Source organism: Lycorma delicatula, chromosome 1 (genome assembly GCF_047948215.1).
Source record: "Lycorma delicatula isolate Av1 chromosome 1, ASM4794821v1, whole genome shotgun sequence".
Taxonomy (NCBI): Eukaryota; Metazoa; Arthropoda; class Insecta; order Hemiptera; family Fulgoridae; genus Lycorma; species Lycorma delicatula.
The window spans coordinates 378,584,168-378,599,853 of NC_134455.1; the positions used below are offsets into that span (position 1 = coordinate 378,584,168).

A 15,686-nucleotide genomic window follows, 5' to 3' on the forward strand; every position below is an offset into this window, starting at 1 on the left:
CAATAAGTTTTCGAACTATTTTGATGCAGTAATTATGTGAAAATATGTTTGAATATCTGAATATATAAATTTTAAAAAAGGAAATAAATTTAAAAAAATCATCGTCGTTCCATTTGGTGAAGAATAAGCTTGAACGTTAAGATTACCTATCAAATAAAAAGAAAAGAAGGCGTTTGATTAGGGAAACCTCCTTCTTTTATTGAAATTTGTTAAAAAATTAAGAAACTAATAAAAGTAAGGTATAATTTGTTTCGGTTAAAAAGATACAAGTTTAAAAGAACTATCGCATGAAAATAAACAAGAAGAAAACAAAAGTAATGAAATGTAGTAGAAATAACAAAGATGGACCGCTGAATGTGAAAATAGGAGGAGAAAAGATTATGGAGGTAAAAGAATTTTGTTATTTGGGAAGTAGAATTACTAAAGATGGACGAAGCAGGAGCGATATAAAATGCCGAATAGCACAAGCGAAACGAGCCTTCAGTAAGAAATATAATTTGTTTACATCAAAAACTAATTTAAATGTCAGGAAAAGATTTTTGAAAGTGTATGTTTGGAGTGTCGCTTTATATGGAAGTGAAACTTGGACGATCGGAGTATCTGAGAAGAAAAGATTAAAAGCTTTTGAAATGCGGTGCTATAGGAGAATGTTAAAAATGTGGTGGATAAAGTGACAAATGAAGAGGTGTGCAGCAAATAGATTAAGAAAGAAGCATTTGGAAAAATATAGTTAAAAGAAGAGACAGACTTATAGGCCACATACTAAGGCATCCTGGAATAGTCGCTTTAATATTGGAAGGACAGGTAGAAGGAAAAAATTGTGTAGGCAGGCCACGTTTGGAATATGTAAAACAAATTGTTAGGGATGTAGGATGTAGAGGGTATACTGAAATGAAACGACTAGCACTAGATAGGTAATCTTGGAGAGCTGCATCAAACCAGTCAAATGACTGAAAACAAACAAAAAAAAATTTGAAATCTTAAAATCCGTGTCGACGCGCAGAGTATTTTTAGAAGCGTTATTCCGTACAGAATACTGCGCGTGTTACATAAGTTTATACAAAGCAGAAATAATAAAAATATGTTTCTGTACGATATATTTGTTCTAAATTTGGAATTTTTATTATTCGATGCATTTATTTTAATTGTAATTAATAAAGAAAGACTTAAAAGTTACTCACCAATTGATAACATTATTCAAAAATGTTTACAACGTATTTGTTTACAAATTACATAGTGATGAATCATTATGTTAGTTAACATTTGTAATTTATACATTTTTTCTTACTATCTTCGTTTAATACGGATGGTGGTGAGACTTGTTTCTTCAGATCGTTCTTTTATGAAAAAAAGCAAAATTTGAAAATATTAAAAGTACTGATAATGATGTATGTTTACCAATGCAGTGATTGAAATAAGATTTAAATGAGATTTTAAAAATAAATATATTCCACTCTAGTATTCAGTTTGCTAATCTATTAATTAAAACTGGAGTAACGTAGTTCAAAAATATATAAAAACTCAATTTTAGAAACACATCGTAAAGTTACGTAGATTTATCTCGATGTACCGTGTAAGTCTGTTTATCAGAACAAAAAAAGCGTATTAATAATTAAACCCTTGATAAATAGTGGTACTACATACTTGGCTTTACGTAATATTCCCATGTCGCCAGACTCGAAACTCCCAAGACATCGTAATTTATACACAGTTACATGTAAGATTTTGTAAGCATGATTTTTTTCCACTCATTTGGACTTATAAACTTTAAGTTTAGTTGAGTAATAAACTTTCCCCCGAGGTGTGATTTGTTTTTTTTAGTTTTAGAAATTTTATATTAATACATGTAATATAAGATTAAATATTATGTGTGTTTCTGATGAGAATATTTTTTTTTTTTTAATATCAAAGAGAATTTTAATAGGTATATTATTTTCCTCAAAGTAGTTTTACCCAAGTAATCGATTAACTTCTTAGTAATTACTTTCAAAATCATTAATGTAGCTAGTGCTATCAATTTTGATTTTTATTAATAAAGAAGAAAAGAATTATGTTTCCTTTAAAAACACCAGTAGTGTTCAATGACCTGTTTCGTAGTTATTTTTTTAATTCATTTGTCATTAAGCAGACCTAAAACCCATTTTTTGTTTAAATGGGTTTCCCCTGTTGCCAGACTCGAAACTCCCAAGACATCTTTATTTAATTTAACGCACCGTTTTAGTTGTGTGATTTTCATGATTTCAGTTAATTAACGTGTTCAATAATGTGAAGAAGAGGCTAAGATAGATTTCTTTTTTTTTTTCACTTATTTGTCTACGTATTTTGTCGATGCTCAGAAAAGCACTCTCATAACACTCCCATGTCGCCAGGCTTAATAATATTATGCACACACATACACAAGCGTACGTAGCAATTAGTTAAATTGATTGCGCACATCTTAAGAAACTTTTTTTTTTGTTGTAATTTTACAATGTTGGGCGATCGTTTCCTTATACATAATATATACGAAAAATAAATTAAGGTATAGAAAAATAAATTATTCTCATTTCAGGTTTTTTTTTTTTTTGTCTTCAGTCATTTGACTGGTTTGATGCAGCTCTCCAAGATTCCCTATCTAGTGCTAGTCGTTTCATTTCAGTATACCCTCTACATCCTACATCCCTAACAATTTGTTTTACATATTCCAAACGTGGCCTGCCTACACAATTTTTTCCTTCTGCCTGTCCTTCCAATATTAAAGCGACTATTCCAGGATGCCTTAGTATGTGTCCTGTAAGTCTGTCTCTTCTTTTAACTATATTTTTCCAAATGCTTCTTTCTTCATCTATTTGCCGCAATACCTCTTCATTTGTCACTTTATCCACCCATCTAATTTTTAACATTTCAGGTTTGTGGAATGAAAATAATTGATTTTTCTGTTTACAAATGGAATATTATGTAACAGTATTGTTCAATAATTAAATTAATATTACGACGTCATATGGTTACGATGTTAATTTGGCCCCTCGATTTCAAATGCTGCTTATAAAACAGAATTGTGCCATCTGCCCGGATAGCTCAGTCGGTAGAGCATTAGGCTTTTAACCTAAGGGTCCAGGGTTCGAGTCCCTGTTCGGGCGGTATTTTTTTTTTTATATTAAATTCCGTTAATTATTTTTTATATTTTCCTTCCTTGTTTATTTATTTATTTATTTTTTTTGATTTGTTAGTACCTTTTGTTTTTTTTTTTGTTTATTTTGTTCATAACCTATATAAAGTAAATAAAACAAAACAAATAGTCAAAGTATATTTAAGGATACTTAAATTAGAAAACTTATTGCAATATGATAGGAAAAAACCCATTACGATATCCCGCAATGTTCTGATTTCGAATCCCGTCTGTGTCCGGTCTTGACATTTTTTAACGAAAAAATGTTAATGTTGGTTTCGGAATATATTTATTAAAAATGAATAAATGTATCATCATTGAAATAATTTGAAAATATTGTGAAAATGGTAAAGTATAATGACAATAATGTTTTAAAGAATAATAAAAAAAGTAGATGTTAGTTAAAATTTGAATGCGGATTTTTACTATTCTATTTAATTAATACCAGATTGCGTAATTTTACAATGTTTGTTTTTGTACGTGTTGATTTAATGAATACTGATTAAATATATTTTTATACAGTTTTTCGTGAACGGTTCTATTATAAATTGTTTTGGGGAAAACAAAAAAACAAAACAAATCAGGAATGTAATGAATGTAATTATTTTGTTAAATAATCAACATTGTCGAGGGAATAAAAAATAATTGTTGTGCGGTAAAACAATTCACAAAAAATCTTGTTTGTGTTAGTCCATAATATTTAACAGGTAAAAAAAAAGTATATTCATCATTAAATTTGATTAACTTCTATTACGAGTAATTTATTTTAATTTGCAATTAAATTCTTTATTATTTGCATGCTGTGATTATTTTAAATTGATCTTTTAAATAAGTTACTTTTCTGAAGACTATCATTATGTTTGTAAAATAACTAATAAATATATCACGTAAATTATTCAAATCAGCTGTTTAGGTGGAATTGTGTAGGGATTATTATTATTATTATTACTAGAATGTTTATTAAACATAGATTAATAATAAAATTGTACTCTTTAATATGAAATTAAAATTGCTTTTACAACGAATTATCTAATGGTCCAACAGATAGCGTGACAGTCAAATAACCTAGTTGGGTTATTGTACGTTAGCGCTATCTGTTATGTTTAATTGAAACTTCATTATTTTTATCGGCTGAAACTAGATGGCGCAGGAATTGGCGCTGAATTGAATCCAGGTGACTTTTACTAATTTATTCCGTTTCCCCTTTCGCATTCCTACTTTTCTTCGAAATTTTTGGTTTTATATCATTATTAATCTTTTTAATATTGAATAAGATTGGTTATAAATAAATAATAATAGTTTTCAAATACGTGCTCGATTTTTTTTTGCCAAAAATTTTACCGTAATAAGAATGTTATATAGAATTATTTGTTGCAAAGAAAGAGTTAATTTTCTAATTCTTACCTATGGTAATTTCAAAAATTTATCGCCTATTCGTTTCGAGTTTTTTGATTTACAGAATCTTAGGTTCATTTAATCGCAACACAGATATATTGCAGTAATGCATCTTGCGTTGGTCTGTGTACCTTTAACAAACTTTGTAGTGGAAGTAGGTTCTTATATAATGCATCAAACTTTTTTTTATTAGCCATACTCATGATTAGTGTATCTTAATATAAATGGTTATTTTTTTATGTAAATTTAAAATTTAAAACTCACTAAAATACAAAATATAATACTTTTTCAATTTTTACGTTCGAAGTTGGTTCAATCAAAGATTAATGGGTTTAGGTATATATTTTAACTTTTAATTCGGAGCCGTCTTGAAGTAAGTCAAAATATTTATTTCTCTTTTTTATTGTGAGTGCGGTTTTTTTTTAAGTTCAAAATTATACGTATAGGAGGATGAAATGGGAGAAACAATACCGAGATCTAAATTTAAGAGAGCATTAAAAGATTTAAATGGCAGAAAGGCTCCTGGAATAGACGGAATACCTGTAGAATTACTGCGCAGTGCAGGTGAGGAAGAGATTGATAGATTATACAAACTGGTGTGTAATATTTATGAAAAAGGGGAATTTCCGTCAGACTTCAAAAAAAGTGTTATAGTCATGATACCAAAGAAAGCAGGGGCAGATAAATGTGAAGAATACAGAACAATTAGTTTAACTAGTCATGCATTAAAAATCTTAACTAGAATTCTATACAGAAGAATTGAGAGGAGAGTGGAGGAAGTGTTAGGAGAAGACCAATTTGGTTTCAGGAAAAGTATAGGGACAAGGGAAGCAATTTTAGGCTTCAGATTAATAGTAGAAGGAAGATTAAAGAAAAACAAACCGACATACTTGGCGTTTATAGACCTAAAAAAGGCATTCTATAAGGTAGACTGGAATAAAATGTTCAGCATTTTAAAAAAATTAGGGTTCAAATACAGAGATAGAAGAACAATTGCTGACATGTACAGGAACCAAACAGCAAAAGTAACAATTGAAGAACATAAGAAAGAAGCCGTAATAAGAAAGGAAGTCCGACAAGGATGTTCCCTATCTCCGTTACTTTTTAATCTTTACATGGAACTAGTAGTTAATGATGTTAAAGAACAATTTAGATTCGGAGTAACAGTCCAAGGTGAAAAGATAAAGATGCTACGATTTGCTGATGATATAGTAATTCTAGCCGAGAGTAAAAAGGATTTAGAAGAAACAATGAACGGCATAGATGAAGTCCTACGCAAGAACTATCGCTTGAAAATAAACAAGAACAAAACAAGAGTAATGAAACGTATTAGAAATAACAAAGATGGACCGCTGAATGTGAAAATAGGAGGAGAAAAGATTATGGAGGTAGAAGAATTTTGTTATTTGGGAAGTAGAATTACTAAAGATGGACGAAGCAGGAGCGATATAAAATGCCGAATAGCACAAGCGAAACGAGCCTTCAGTAAGAAATATAATTTGTTTACATCAAAAATTAATTTAAATGTCAGGAAAAGATTTTTGAATGTGTATGTTTGGAGTGTCGCTTTATATGGAAGTGAAACTTGGACGATCGGAGTATCTGAGAAGAAAAGATTAGAAGCTTTTGAAATGCGGTGCCATAGGAGAATGTTAAAAATCAGATGGGTGGATAAAGTGACAAATGAAGAGGTATTGCGGCAAATAGATGAAGAAAGAAGCATTTGGAAAAATATAGTTAAAAGAAGAGACATACTTATAGGCCACATACTAAGGTCGCTAACTAAGGCCACATCCTGGAATAGTCGCTTTAATATTGGAAGGACAGATAGAAGGGAAAAATTGTGTAGGCAGGCCACGTTTGGAATATGTAAAACAAATTGTTAGGGATGTAGGATGTAGAGGGTATACTGAAATGAATGACTAGCACTAGGTAGGGAATCTTGGAGAGCTGCATCAAACCAGTCAAATGACTGAAGACAAAAAAAAAAAATTATACGTTTATATTTCTATCTAATAAAAAAAAAACCGGTATATTAAATGAAAATTCTATTTAAATAAATGTAATCCATCTTAATTTTTAGTGACTGTAAAAGATTTATCTCAAATCATGTTAAGAACATAATAGACTGTTATCTGTGATTCTACCCTAGTTTCTTGAATATAAAACTTTATTTAAATTACATAACGTAGAATGGCATATTCTATACGGATTTTGCTTGTAAAGGGTTGCTGTCATATAACGACCAGCTAGATTTTGACGTTAAAAATGGTTATTGAGCAATATTATATAGACTGTTTGAATAGTATTAACTGACATTATCACGTAGTGAAGTTGATAAAAACTGGCAAATTATATTTTAATTTTAGCTTAGACTCGCACTTAACATTTTCCATTATTTTCAGCTTTTTGATGTCCGATTTGAAAAAAGAAAGTTGTAATTTTGTTCCGATAATTAATCGCTTAACGAATTATTTCTTAATATTATTAGTTCTTGGATTATAGTCGACTGAAAAATTAAGTTTGCGGCCGTTTTGAAATCACGAAAGTAAAATTTCCATGTTTATTTATTTCAAAGTGTATCTGTTTCATAAAAAATAATAAATTCGATTTCATTAAAGTAATTGTCACTGCGAGATATAAATTTCTATTTTAAAACAGATAGTGGCGGATTTAACTTATAGGTTTTATTTTTGTTTTGCGGAATATACTATAGGTATTTTTTTTTTTTTTTTTTTTTTTTTTTTTAACTCTACTCCCCTGGGCCGGTCCGACTGGTTGGTATTGCGCCACCCAGGGGAGTGCCTGTTCTACTCTAATGGGCCTTCCCACCTACCGGCTATAAGTCCGGCATGGCAGGTCGGCCCACCGGTCAGTTCTTTTGAGTTCTTTTGCCCCATCCGTATATCTCCACGTCAATACCATGTATTTTCGTGACGTGGCGATTGGGACTTCTCAGATCTTGATATTAACCTAACGAAAAAACCCTTAGGAGTCCCTAGTGGATCATCGGAACCGACACACCTCGGCATGTCGGCCTCACCACTGAGGCTGTCCACCCTGCCCTATGCTAAAGTTTAAAATCCTAGTCTCCTCTCATCGTTGTTTTTCTGCGTAAGTATTCTTTTGATGACCGACTCAACTTTTTTCCAAGTTTCTTCACTGTTTAACATGTTATTGATTAGTCTCCCAGTTCCATCAGATGACAGGTCAATACCGTCTGTCTCTTCCCTCCATTTATGACATACATTGAAAGTATGTTCGACATCATCATCATCACAGTCACAGTACATACAGGCTGCAGTTTCCCTTCTACCGACTCTATGCAGATAGTAATTAAAACTACCGTGTCCTGTAAAATACTGTGACGTGTAAAAGTTTATTTCACCGTGTTTTCTATATATCCAGTTCCTTAGATCGGGGATTAGCCTTCTGGTCCTGTCTCCAGGGCCTGCTGTGTTCCATCTCTCCTGCCATCTCTCTATTAGCCTACGCCTCGCTTCATGAACTTCAACCCCTTGATCTCTTTCGACTCTGAAATGAGCCATAAGGTCGATCGGAGGCACTCCTGATAAAACGCATAACGCCTCGTAGGAGACTGCCCTGTACGCGGAAATCACGCCAAGCAACAGTCTCCTATGGGTCCTAACTAAGCGTGCCAAGTTCTTCTTTATCCGTATTGAAGGCCACCATACCGGGACAGCATATAATATCGACGACATAACCGAGGACGCAACAACCCTCCTTTTAGACGCTTTAGGTGCTCTTTTAGAAGTCATAATAATATTAAGAGATTTAGTCATCTTATCAGCCCTATTGCAAACCTCATGTATGTGTTCCGTAAATGCACCATTTCTCTGAAAGGTTACCCCCAAGTACTTTAATCTATCTGTTTCTGCTATTACTTGTTCATTGACCTTGATATTTAGCCGTTCGATGATACTTCTGCCAGTAAATGTAATAAAATTACATTTACCAGTATTTAGCTGGTAATATAATAGTAATAATAGTAATATAGTAATATAATAGGTATATTAATTACTACTAAGTACACACATACTGTTGTATTGTTCTATAGATTTTCTTAATTCTATATAAATATATTCTAACGGAAACAATAACATCCACCATCTGCGTGAATGCATAGTTTGTTTATTCTTAAGAAAAAGCTTTTTATATTTGAAGTTACATCGTTTAAAAATTTGTAAGTATCCTATGTATCATACACGGTATAACTTAATAAATTAAATTCGGTCTTGATAAATAATGGATTTCGTATTTAAATTTAGTCGATTTAGTATTACAACTTTATCTACTTTTTTTTTTTGTTTATCTCAGTTTGTTATTTCTCTGCTGTATTGATTTTAATGCCTTATTATTTGTTATTAATAAAAAGTTATAAGTATATTACGTTTATTTACTTTTTATTTATTCTTATATTGTATTGTAAAGTTTTTATTGCATTGTAAACATTTACGGATTTGATAAATCGTTTCCTTTTATTTTATTACAGCATATTCTTTACCGTAGAATTTAGCATTAGATCCGCCTTTTATCTAATCACCTCATCGTTAAGTTATAATTTTTTTTTTACAATTACCCTCTAAGGTACCATGAATATCAGGGGCCGTCGATAAATTATATATGCGTGAAATTATTAATTTAAGGCTTTTCTCAGCTCGCATAAGATTCCGTTGGAGTTTGGAAGCTTACTCTCCCTACAGTTGATACGTGATATTTATTTCGTATTAAATTTATCCGAACCGATTCGGGGCCGGGACATTTTGTTAACAAAATTCCATCCCGTTTGTAATTTTTGATCAGTTTGTTAATCTGAAATCTGTGCGGTGTGGGCAAAATCTAGACCTCAATAAATTAATTTTTTTTTACCCTAGTGTTTATACGTAATATTTCGTTCAAGAGTTAAAAAGTAATGATCAGAGAAACATTTTATTTTTTTAATATATAATGTACTGTATCTATATATTTTAAGAATCCCAACTGTTTATACGTATTTTCATTTTTGAATTGGCTTAATTTATAAAACTTTTCTGTAGTTTCTCCAATTAAACTGGATGTACTATTTTCAAAAGTAAAAGGAAGCTGTATTATGTATTGTCATATATATATTATAAAATATATATATATATATATATATATATATATATATATATATATACATACATACAGGGCGTTTCATAATGTTCTTCGGAGTTTCTAAAATTCATTAAAAAACTATTTCACTCATAAGAATAAAACAAGTACTGTACGAAAGAGTACTTTGTATAGTTTTTTCCACATATAATAGGCAGTTAGTAAAGAATTTGCTCGCTAGGTGTCGACAGTGGAGAAAATGGCTGCCACGGGAAGCGAGAAGTCGTTTTGTGCGTTAGAATTTCACTTGCCAAAGTCAGTAATTTCTGTGCAACGTGCGTTTCGGTTGAAATTTCATAAGGAGCCACCAAGTAACAATTCAATTCGTGCGCGGTATAAACAATTCAGTGAAACCGGTTGCTTGCGCAAGCGAAAATCAACCGGTCGTCCATCAACCTCTGAAGTCAATGTCGAACGTATGCGTGCAAGTTTCATTCGCAGCCCGTCAAAATCGACTGCGGCTGCAGGCAGAGAATTAGGAATTCCGAAAACAACAGTGTGGAGAGTTCTCCGTAAACGTTTATTATGCAAACCGTACCGTCTTCAATTAATCCAGCTTCTTTTTGATGGAGAAAAACATGTAGGCTCGATTTTTGTTTACAGTTACATGAAAAGATGTTGTTAGATGAAGGTTTTCTAAACAAGATAATTTTCAGCGATTAAGCTACTTTCCATATTAGCGGCAAAGTAAACCGTCATAACGTGCGAGTTTGGGGAACTGAAAACCCACACGTTTATGCGGAACACATTCGGGATTCTCCGAAAGTAAACGTTTTTTGTGCGATCTCTCGTGAGGCAGTGTATGGGCCGTTCTTTTTTATGGAAACGACAGAAACCGGCACGATATACCTGGATATGTTAAAATTGTGGCTTATGCCTCAGCTACTCAACGACTTCATTTTCCAGCAAGACGGTTGTCCTGCCCGTTTTCATAACGAGGTTCGACAGTCCTTAACACAACATTACCTCGGCGCTGGATAGGACGTGCGTCTGAAGAAGACCAACACATTATGGTGTGGCCACCAAGATCACCAGACCTCACGTCATGTGATTTATTTCTCTGGGGTTACGTGAAAGATGGTGTTTATCCCACCGATGCCGCACGATATCGCTGAGGTAAAGGATCGCATAATCAATGCGATCAACTCTATCGAAAATGACACATTAGAACGAGTTTGGCAAGAGCTAGACTTTCGTGTTGATGTGTACCGTGTCAGCAGAAGAGCACGTATTGAGCATTTATAGATTTTAACAAATACTGTTGAGTCCGTGCATCACCTCGTACAACTTTCATTAAGTGAAATACGTTTTTTTGTACTGAATTTTTGTAACTCCTAAGTACGTTATGAAATGCTCTGTAATATATATATATATATATATATATATATATATATATCAGAGATATTTCATTTTATTAAAAAAAAAAAAGAAAGAACTATCTACAAGACAAAATTGGCTGAAACAAAAACAAAGAAGTAAGAAACCTCCATCTGGATGAAAAAAAAAGATGCAAACAAACTAAACAGGTTACTGCTATTACTGTGAACTAACTCTCTGGAATGCGGGAGTATGTTTTGTTTTCACCTATTAATTTTCTTGAATCACACGATTAAAATATCCTTAAATCTTTTTAGCAAATTAATTTTTCGTTTAAATTACCTTCCACTCAAAAATCCCAACGAACTCGTCGGTCTGTGACTAAAAAAGAAAAAAACAGCACGGGTCGAATTACTAAAAAAGAAGGAAATTCTCATTCTGTTTAGAATCTCTTATAAATATATAATATAACAAATTTTATATGATGTTTTCATCGTTGTTCTGACGGTTATTTATATATATATATCCGTGGTAGAAATTGAATTGTAGCATAAAATCGAATTATATCACTGTATAGTACTTTTATAGACATTACGGTGAACAAACGTTATTTTATTGTTTTATCCTCAATTATTATTAGCCATAAAATATATTCGTTTAAAGTTTTCTCCATACTTCAAAGCTTATTTAGTATTAAATAGAAAACTAATTTGTTCCGATAAATTAAGTTTATTTTTTTAAAAAAGAACATTCGTAATTAGTTATTTTTATTTTATTATAAGTTTTATTTTTTAAATAACAATGATAAAATCGTTTATTTATTCACACTAGGAATATCAAAAGATATTTTTGTATGCTGACTTAACATAAACAGACAATTATAAAATTTTTAGTACTGTATAATAATGTAGAATTTTTATTAACTATTGTAAAAGAACTTTATAATCCGTCTATTTACGATAAACTTCATGTTACAGTTTATCGGAACCGATTTGTAAATTCCATTTTTTTTTTGTAAATTTGCTTGTTGGTTTCAAATTTATATAGCGTTTGGTTGTACGGATGAAATGCTGAGATTTGAATGAATCTAAAAATATTTCATATTAACTTGTCACAGTAGATTAAACTGCAAATTTAAGTCTCCTAATTTAGATACGTATGTTTGTTTTCAAGCCGAATGGAAATTTCAAATAGTGTATAAAGCTTAGATGAGCACTAGAATGTTGTTCTACGCTAGTAGTTGTGGTACATGATAGTTTTCCTTTAATTACGGAATTTTTTTTATTGCGTACTAATGAATACTGTTTATTATTACTACAAAATTGGTATTGTTTATCATCAGAATTATGTTTTAACTAATAAAAATTTAAGCGTTCGTCAGTTTAAACTCTAAGGAAGAAATTTGTCGATCGCCCTCCGTTCGAATTCGGCGAGGCTACAAATCGATTACGTTACTTAGTTTTGACGTAAGAAGAACTCCAGCCGATAATACGCTTTCCATAACAGTGAACGACCGAAGAGGTAAAAGTGAAATTCAAATGCGATGTTAGTAGTCGTTTCGTATAATCTGTCCTGAGTATTCTTCTGGTAGCACATGGGCTTCGCTTTTGTTAAATGAGTGTGTCGTTTGCGGAAATTATTTTTATTTGTTCTCTTAATCTGTTCATTACTCGTCGATCGTTAATGATTGCTAAAGTATTTGCGAAAAGAAGGGTGTAAATAACTTAATGTCATTTTCTTGGGCGTTTATAAAATGAAAAATTTTATTTTATTTCATAAATTACATTTTAATTTATGAAACAGTTTACAATTACGGTAAACAATTATAGTTTCAATTTTTGAGAAACGGAATGAATGGACAGTTACGATTAATTCTCTTGTTCTTTTGCTGTTGTAACACATATATACCGTTATACTAACTTAAGACAATCTATATAATAGATATTACACAATATTACAAGGGAACCAATTTTAGGCCTCAGATTAATAGTAGAAGGAAGATTAAAGAAAAACAAACCGACATACTTGGCGTTTATAGACCTAGAAAAGACATTCGATAACGTAGACTGGAATAAAATGTTCAGCATTTTAAAAAAGTTAGGGTTCAAATACAGAGATAGAAGAACAATTGCTAACATGTACAGGAACCAAACAGCAACTGTAATAATTGAAGAACATAAGAAAGAAGCCGTAATAACAAAGGGAGTCCGACAAGGATATTCCTTATCTCCGTTACTTTTTTATCTTTACATGGATCTAGCAGTTAATCATATTAAAGAACAATTTAGATTCGGAGTAACAGTACAAGGTGAAAAGATAAACATACTACGATTTGCTGATGATATAGTAATTCTAGCCGAGAGTAAAAAGGATTTAGAAGAAACAATGAACGGCATAGATGAAGTCCTACGCAAGAACTATCGCATAAAAATAAACAAGAACAAAACAAAAGTAATGAAATGTAGTAGAAATAACAAAGATAGACCACTGAATGTGAAAATAGGAGGAGAAAAGATTACGGAGGTAGAAGAATTTTGTTATTTCGGAAGTAGAATTACTAAAGATGGACGAAGCAGGAGCGATATAAAATGCCGAATAGCACAAGCGAAACGAGCCTTCAGTAAGAAATATAATTTGTTTACATCAAAAATTAATTTAAATGTCAGGAAAAGATTTTTAAAAGTGTATGTTTGGAGTGTTACTTTATATGGAAGTGAAACTTGGACATTCGGAGTGTCTGAGAAGAAAAGATTAGAAGTTTTTGAAATGCGGTGCTATAGGAGAATGTTAAAAATCAGACGGGTGGATAAAGTGACAAATGAAGAGGTATTGCGTCAAATAGATGAAGAAAGAATCATTTGGAAAAATATAGTTAAAAGAAGAGACAGACTTATAGGCCACATACTAAGGCATCCTGGAATAGTCACTTTAATATTGAAAGGACAGGTAGAAGGAAAAAATTGTGTAGGCAGGCCACGTTTGGAATATGTAAAACAAATTGTTAGGGATGTAGGATGTAGAGGGTATACTGAAATGAAACGACTAGCATTAGATAGGGATTCTTGGGGAGCTGCATCAAACCAGTCAAATGACTGAAGACAAAAAAAAAAAGAAAAAAAAAAGGAAAGGGGTGTGTATAATTTTTGTTTTACATAAGTTCCAATTTTTCTTATGGCTGTGTCGTATATAAAATACCTGTGATTGTCAACAGGCTCAGTGAAGTGTATTTTCTTTGATAATAACTTTTACTACATTTGTGGTGATATGAGGGAAGTTATCACTTCTACAGAGGATTATTACCTCCTGTATTTTGACGTGTTTAGCATGTCGATGCCCATTTATAAATTTGGCTCAAGGAATTCCACTTTATCTCTCGCTTATCTTAGTAAACCTATTGTTCTTGAGGATAGCTACGCCGTCTTCAGGAATATTTTGTGATTTATATCAGATATTCTAACACTTTTAACGATTGTTATTATATCTAACGCCTTAACAAATATATCCTTATTGCAATTATTTGATAATTATTTTCTTGGCAGTTACGATATAAATAAGTTTTATAATAACGAGAAAATATGATTGATATTCATATCTAAAATCGTTGATTACCGGGCCAATAAATCTTAAAACTTTGTTAGGTGATTATTATATATGTAGCATCAATGGTGATGTACTTTGGAATTAGGACTGGTGTCGTAGAGGGAGTCAGGGGTTATAACTGTCGAATGGGTTGGACATGAAAATTATACACGTACGAGATTTCTGTTCTTAAGGTAAGACTTTATCGTAGATTTTTCCCAAAAAGAATATTGAATTGAGAAATAAAATATTTTTGTCAGGATTTTCAACTTCATCCAGTTTTGGTGTTTTACTTAAAACCAAGTTTGAACATTTGCGGGAGAGTTCACTGAACCAACTGTTTTTCACCGTGAAAACGATTGAAATTTTTAGTAGTCTGTCGTAACACCAGGTGGCGGATAATTTTTTTAAGAAGTAAATTTTCTAATTTTATCCTTTTCACAGGGTTGAAATTATGTTAGTTTTTTACAAATCAAACGAAATCCATTAAGGATCCCAAGGTATGCCGGGGGGTATGCGTAGGGTGCATACCCGGACCCTGAGTAGAAATAGGAAAGCGAAGGCTAACCCTCTTGTGGAGGAACATCCAGGCTTTCCACAAGCGGAAGGTGTGGCTGCATAGGTGATAGACCCCGATGAGCGGGCCTGAAAGGGCCCCAAGCTAGGGCGGGTTTAGTCGCCGCTAAGACTCTTAGGTGCGGCTGAGATAACGTCTTTCAGGCGAATGCCGGTCGCACCGTGTGTGTGTGAGTTTAAAAAATGGTACGAAAAAAAAATAAAACCGGTCATTTTTTGAAGCTTTTACTTCATTAGATTAGTAAATAATTAAAAGTAATATAATTTTAGCGTCTTCAGATTGGTGTGAGGGAAATTAAATTATACGCTTTGTACTATTGCCGTGAAAGTTCAGCTCTACGGTTTTAGCTTTACTGTTGTATAAAATTATACGTAACTTTGAAACTGATTATTTTAAGAAAATAGAATATTAAATAAAACTTTTGAGCTACTACTTACTTTTTTCTTTTTTTTTTCCTACATCCCCGAGCCGGACATACAATTAAGTATACTCGACTCGGGGACGTGACCTTTCCGG

General features: G+C 32.0%; 1 protein-coding gene and 1 non-coding gene across 3 annotated transcripts in view; both read left to right on the forward strand.

The window, feature by feature from the left end:
• Positions 1-15,686, forward strand: part of LOC142317302 (uncharacterized) — a 310,615-nt gene that overhangs the window by 113,923 nt on the left and 181,006 nt on the right. The window lies entirely within an intron of this gene.
• Positions 3,047-3,119, forward strand: TRNAK-UUU (transfer RNA lysine (anticodon UUU)). Its single transcript has one exon. It is a non-coding gene; the product is annotated as a tRNA-Lys (tRNA).